The sequence below is a fragment of the Pinus tabuliformis genome, chromosome 4_2 (genome assembly GCF_031772625.1).
Source record: "Pinus tabuliformis cultivar Carrire ecotype Pingquan chromosome 4_2, CPIR1, whole genome shotgun sequence".
Taxonomy (NCBI): Eukaryota; Viridiplantae; Streptophyta; class Pinopsida; order Pinales; family Pinaceae; genus Pinus; species Pinus tabuliformis.
This window is the reverse complement of record NC_142304.1, coordinates 182,846,519-182,853,271: the sequence shown is the minus strand read 5'-3', so window position 1 is coordinate 182,853,271 and position 6,753 is coordinate 182,846,519. Positions and strand designations below refer to the sequence as shown.

General features: G+C 36.3%; 1 long non-coding RNA gene across 1 annotated transcript; it reads left to right on the top strand.

The window, feature by feature from the left end:
- The first annotated feature begins 2,076 nt into the window (after nt 1-2,076).
- On the top strand, nt 2,077-6,397 carry LOC149168761 (uncharacterized). Its single transcript, XR_016259342.1, has 3 exons — nt 2,077-3,599; nt 5,696-5,774; nt 5,906-6,397. It is a non-coding gene; the product is annotated as an uncharacterized LOC149168761 (long non-coding RNA).
- Nucleotides 6,398-6,753: the final 356 nt, after the last annotated feature.

Here is a 6,753-nt window from a genome sequence, read left to right as displayed (position 1 = left end):
CTTGAAACGGCATTTTATGAATGGGAAAGCCTAATATTCAACCCTAGATACCTACTAATGCAATGTAATTAATGGTAATGCTAAATTCTTAAAGTAAAAGTGACACTCTTTTATCTTAAATTTTTAACATTACTGTTAATAGACTCGGGATGTTTGAGAGTGGTTGCAAACTCATTGGATTTCATGATTTCATATGGCAAAAGTAGAATTTTAGATCCCACTCAATCCAACAGACTTGTAGTTTTCAGGATTTCAAGATTGGAGGATTACAACGTTTCCATTGGATTCTATCATATGTATGAGGATATGGAACTAGCATTTAATCAAGATCACTAGTTAAATTTTACCTATCACTCTTACAAAATTTTGATTTGACAGCAATGCTGAGAGGGTGATTGTGATGATGAGAATTCCAATATAGGCAATATTGATGATTGATGACGAGAATTCCAATATAGGCAATGATTTTGATGATATGTAGGTATTTGCTGGAACATGAATTTTTTTTTTTGGACTTGTAGAGGCCATCTAGAGCCTCTTTGTTAATGTAGTTTTGGTCTAAACATGGATTGCAGTAAGTGCTATTTTGGTTATATGAACTCTTGCTATATATATGAGAAACTTTACATATTTGTATATAATGGTTTGTATTCATATGGATGCATATGAATATTTATGTATTGTTTTCAAAATTTGAATATTTATGTATTTTTTGGTCGATCAGTTTTATAGTTTCATTTTTTTCAGTTTCCAGTTTTGGGGTTTACTGGTTCGATGACTGGTCCAGTTTTGATATCAGTAGTTCATTGTTCATTTTCAGTTTTAACTTTTGAGCCTTTATTCAAAACACTGATGACTGTATTAATCAATGCATTTCATTTTTGAATTTGAATCATGTTTACAATGTGCGAGCTCACCTTCCCTAAAAATGCGTGTTTACAATGTGCGTGCTCACCTTCCCTAAAAGTTTGGGGTGCTCCCATGCACCCCGTGTGTGTCTCCCTCTTCCCGCATTCCCCCATCCTCGAAACTTGGTGGAACATTGGTTTCTTTTCCATCTCCAACCCGCGGACTCCTATTCCATCCATGGCCTGGTTGACTTATTGCTTCTTCTTTATGTGCCAGTATAAACACATTCCACCAAGGTATTGATAGGACTGGATCTTCAAGCTCTCTTGATCGATATTCCTCTACAATCCTTCTATATCAGTTGCCACTCTCTCAAGAATACGAGTCACCACCACTGTAATCCCTTGATGTCTGATTGCTTCTGCAGCTGTTGGGTCGGTGAGTTATTTTTGTAGCTTGATTATCTCTCAGTGCTTCAATACTGGTTGAAAGTAACCATTTTTGTGGTAGAAATTGGGATTCTCGGTGCTTTGTTGGGCTTTGAGAGTCTCTGCTGCTATGAGTGTTCTTCCTTCATTTCCGTGTCATCGCAAAGCTAGTTGCACAGGCTTCCTTGGCCTATGTTACCAGTTGCCTAAACCATCCTGAATAGCACTGCTTCTATCCTGGTTGAGTGGCAATTTTCAAGCTGTGGCAGGTGGGAATTGGTCCTCTGCTTTGTTGGGCGTTGAGAGACACTGCTTCTATGGCTCTTTTTCCATCGCTTCTTTGTCATCTAGGCCTCTGCCACCTACGAGGGACGGTGTTTTCAATGTCTTTATCGACCGAGCCAGGGGAGACGAATGAGCCTACCTTTGGCCCACACGAATAAAGCAGAGTATTTAAACTTAAGGTAAATTAACGTAACTCTTAACTACGATGGACAAAAGAATTTAACATGTTCGAGGGTAGCAGTTCAGGGCTTCTTTAGCGAGTTGAGCTAAAAAAATTTGGCTGACTTCAGCCTGTCATTTCCGTTCTTTCTTAATCCCATGAAGAAAAGTTAATTTCTGTGCAAGGTTACATGACTTGTGCGTGTGACAGCCCCGTCCTGAATTTAAGAATCAGGGTAATTTTAGAATATATATATATGTTTTGGAAATTTGGTAAAAATTCAGGAAACTGAGAATTGTACATTTTAGCTAGGTATGATTAAATGATGTCACATTCTAAAAGAAATAAAATTTTAGTTATTAGAAGTTAGAAACTATTCAACTAGTATATATTTGCTGGAGTATTCTTCATGTTAACAGCATCAAAATGACTTTCTTTTGCTCTAAATATATATTTCTTTTGATCATCTCTATTAGCAGCAATTAATTATTTTGTTGCGGTTTCATTACCAAGAGGCTTTATGGTTTTCCTGTTTGAGAAGGTATGAATTAAAAATAATTTACAACTACCATTTCCGGTTCATTCTATTTGTTTTTTTTCTTTTGCTTAGAACATGGCATCCATCTCTGACAACAGCAGAACATCTTTATGTATCAAAAATAATTTCCAAGTACCATTTCCGGTGTATTCTCTTTGCCTTTTTTTTTGCTTGGAACATTGTATCCAGCTCTAACAACAAGCAGAACCACTGTTTTTTGGTTCGAAGTGACTCTCTCAAATATATTACCTTAAGGCAAATCTGTGTTCTTAACATGCATATAAGCTTTGGCAATGTGATTCTGTGTTTGTTTCTATGCCTATAAATTCGTTGACGGCATTCTGTGTTCATTTTAAACTCGGGGAAAATTTGTGTTAGTTTATAACTTTTATGCCTATAATTTCATCAAGGTGTTTCTGTGTTTGAATTTATCGAGTGTTCCATCTATACAAAGGCTGTAACTCCTTTCAGCATTCTATGATTTTTTAAATTAAGGGCATCGACCAGTAACCGCAACGACAAATTATTAAAATTTATCGATCCCAAATTTTATTAACTTCGGTAACAGTGGTTTTGCCCAGAAAAGGCTCTCCACTTTTGCCTTTGGTAGAGACCGAAAGTGAACTGAGAATCACCATTGATGTTTTCATTAAGACATTTGCCTTTCTAGAGTCTTTTCAGTAGCGAAAACTGTGACGCTGACTCCTCTGGCTTTAGATAGCGTCGTTTCGTAGAGAGAGAGAGAATTGAAAAAAGGCAAAAGAAGAGAACTCCTATAGTCTCCGGGGAGGCTATGTAGTACAGGCAATCCCCTTCCCATTTTTAGGGTCTTTTCACTAGCGGAAATTGTGAAGATGTTTTACTGCCCCTTTTTATCATAAAGGACACCTCTCACATTAGATTGCATCGTTTTGTAGTGAGGTAATAAAATAAAACGAGATCAGTAACTCTGCTGCGGGGAGGCCATGTAACACGCCCATTCGCCTCTCCTTCCAATTTAAAAAAAAAATTAATTGTTACAAGCGGTTCCTGATGGTGTTCGGAAACCATTGCCAGTGGTAGGAAAGGTTTCTGAGCTTTTAGTAATGGATGTGGAAGTGGAAAATAGATCCAGCGCGGAAAACTGTTGAGCTTGGACATTTCGATGTGTTAACAAATCTCGCTTCTGATCTGCAGTAAAACCTGGTTGGTGGTGAAGCCAGTAAGAGGGATTCTAAATTCTCGACTCTTTCGTTGTGAGATTTCCAAGAAATCTGTCACCTTGTTTGAAGATGCATGCGCTGAGCGGTGAAATTGCTCGAAAATGCCCCACTTACTAGCGTGATTTTCGCTTTTCCAGGTGATTTTTTAGCCATATTGTTGACCGGAAATCTGAAATTGCAATTCCTACCACATTAAAAATGCAATTTCATCAATTTATACATACAACCTAATCAATTCCTACACGTAACATAAAAGGTTTTAGGGTTCTGAGGATTCGATTCGGATTCGACAACGAATCTCTTGGGAATCTCAAATTTGTGATTCCAAGGAAGGTGGGGTGTTTTAATTAATGTTTAGGCAACGCCGATTCTAGATCTTGAAGCGTTCCCTGAATTGAACTTTGTCGAGATTGCTAATAATCTGACCCATGCCACCATACTCTTATACTGAAGGATCTTTGTTTTTCTTCTTTGGAAGATCCAACTTAAGATTCACCTTCAAAGATTGCCTCTTTCAATTCCATATGCAACAATGTTTAACAGTGTTGCAAACTTCCTGAAAACATCCTGATAACAACCTGATTTTATTTTGAAATCACAATTTTTTGGCCTAGTTGATGTTTGTCTCTTGTTGATCTTTTTTTCTGATGCTGATGTCGATGACGATGTTTGCAACATTGACGTTTATACCCCAGTAGTCCACCCCTCTTTTCTCGACTCTTGTCGATCTTTTGCTGATGCTGATGTCGATGCCGATGTTTGCAACGTTGATGTTTATACCCCAGTAGTCCACCCCTCTTCTGAATGCTTATGGGTTCCTTCTGGACTTATTCCTTATGCCAATTGCAAATTCCAGGATATTTCTGGAATTTGCAATTGACAAAAGTATTCCCATGGGTACCCAACCAGTATTGACCTCTCTCCTGACTATCAGATTCTGAGATATTCTTGGAATCTACAATCATCATAAGATGCCGATGCGTTCACAACCCTAGCTGCCTAGTTTAGACAACTAGGGACCCATTAGTCCCTTACAATCCTTCCACTGCTTACTGTTTTTAGATTGCTTGTGCAAAATTATCAAAGTTTATTCTGACGAGCGTTGGGTGACAATGTTTGTAGTGAGTTTTATTTTGGCTGTAGTCTAAACAGACTGCTTTTTTGCTCTGAAAATCACGGAAATTCTGGTAAGATTTTGATAAAATCTGGCAGACATTTTTGTAAATCCAAGTTACAGCTCTTAAACTTAAAGATTTTGGGTGCCTAAGAGGTTTTTTGATGGTGCTGAATCCATTTCCACCACCAAAGACATAATTCAAACACTGCTACTGCAAATTTTTTTGCCTGGATTCCGGCCACTTTTGACCATCTGGACAATTCCTCTGCCTTGGTATCCTTCTTTATTTTGACCCATCCCCATCCTTCCATGGGGGGCGATCGTTGAAGGGAGCTTTAAGTTCTCCCAAGGGCTTCCCTTTTATCGTGGAGATGTCATCGGATTTGGGCATGAGTTATGTTGAATAGTATTTGAAACTTGGATATTTTTGTTTCAGGGATGAACTACTTAATATAATAAAAAGCAAAGCTGTTTCGATATTCGTAGAAGTTTGAAAACTAATCATTGCTTTGTGCAACTTTACACAATCCATGTCAACAGAGAATACCTTGTTAGTATGCTTCTTGAGCTGCTAACATTTTTGTCAATATAGGAATCATAGTTATTGTTATGTATTATTGGTCTCACGGGGTAAATAAATTTAAATAGTGATTTGTAATCATTATAACCTGGCTGAGTTTGAGCCATGAGTTGTTACAGAAGTCCCATTAATTAATCTATTTGTTTTGACTTATCCTTATTTGGTGGAGTAAAAAGCACGGAATTTGATGTTTTTAGTAAAAGATTGCTTTATAATAATAGTTTCTTTCTTGGATTTGGTTTTTAAAATTTTCTAACCCTTTTAGTTTGATTATTAAGCACAAAATAACATTCCCTCGACCAAATTTTATAGCTTCAACTCATGTCTGCTTGGTATTCAATTCAATAATAATTCATTCTTGTTGACAAGTATTCTAAATATCTAGCGGGTTGTTTCGTTTTTAGAAATTTGTTTTAATTTAAAGCTTATAATTTTTTAATTTTTTCCTGTGAATTCGTATTAAATTTATTATCATACCTATGGGATGTTTGATTGTTTGCTAATCTCCACAAAACGTCACTATTGATCTTCAACAGGGTGTACGGCATTATTGTGGATAAGATAACAGCTAAAGTGGGGGAGGGGGTCATTATGGGGAATTTGGAAGTGCTTGAAGTATGGAATCTACTATATCCTCTATTAATCACTCTTTATTTTCCACAGAACATTACTCTTGGTATTCATCACAGTGTACTTCTATTGATAATATGATAGTTTAATATTTTCACCATTTGGCTTTGGTGCAGGTTTTGTTGGGGAAAGGGTCATTATGGGGAATTTAATTAATTACCCTTCCATTTGGAAGTGCTTAATTACACATTTCACAAAACATCCCTCTTGGTGTTCAATAAGGTGGAGTACAGAGTACACTATTGTCGATAACATAATATCAGAATGTTGTCAATAAGGTGGAGTACACTATTGGAAGTGCTTAATTACACATTTCACAAAACATCCCTCTTGGTGTTCAATAAGGTGGAGTACAGAGTACACTATTGTCGATAACATAATATCAGAATGTTGTCAATAAGGTGGAGTACACTATTGTTGAAAACATGGTATCAGAATGTTGTTAGTGTTTACATTTTGTCTCAAGGCCTTTTTGAAATGATTTGAAATTTATTGTGTTGCACCCTTTCCATTTGTGGAGGTTTGATTGCTCTTTCGTTCCCCCCAAACATCATTTTTCTGATTTAAGGTTTGGTGCGTTATTGTTGATATAAGATAATATTTACAGATTTCTAGCATTTGGATTTTGTCCCAAGTTCTTTTGAAACATTATTCTCCTGTTTCTCTTTATTTTCCATGACATTATGTTATATTTCTATTTACAAGTCTAATGTGTCATTTTAGGGCACTGTAAATCAATTCTCTTTTCTTGTTTCATTATATGAAAAGCTTGATCAAAGAAGTTGCTAAACCTTATCACTGATTTCAAAATAGTATCATGAATGGTAATCTCAGACATGAGAATTACAAAACAAGTTCAGAGCGTTGTATGTTGATTAAAATTCACTCTTATCTGTGAGCAAGTTTTTTTATAGTTGTACATATTGAAATTCACTTTTATTCGCAAATTGTTGTAAGTCGATTG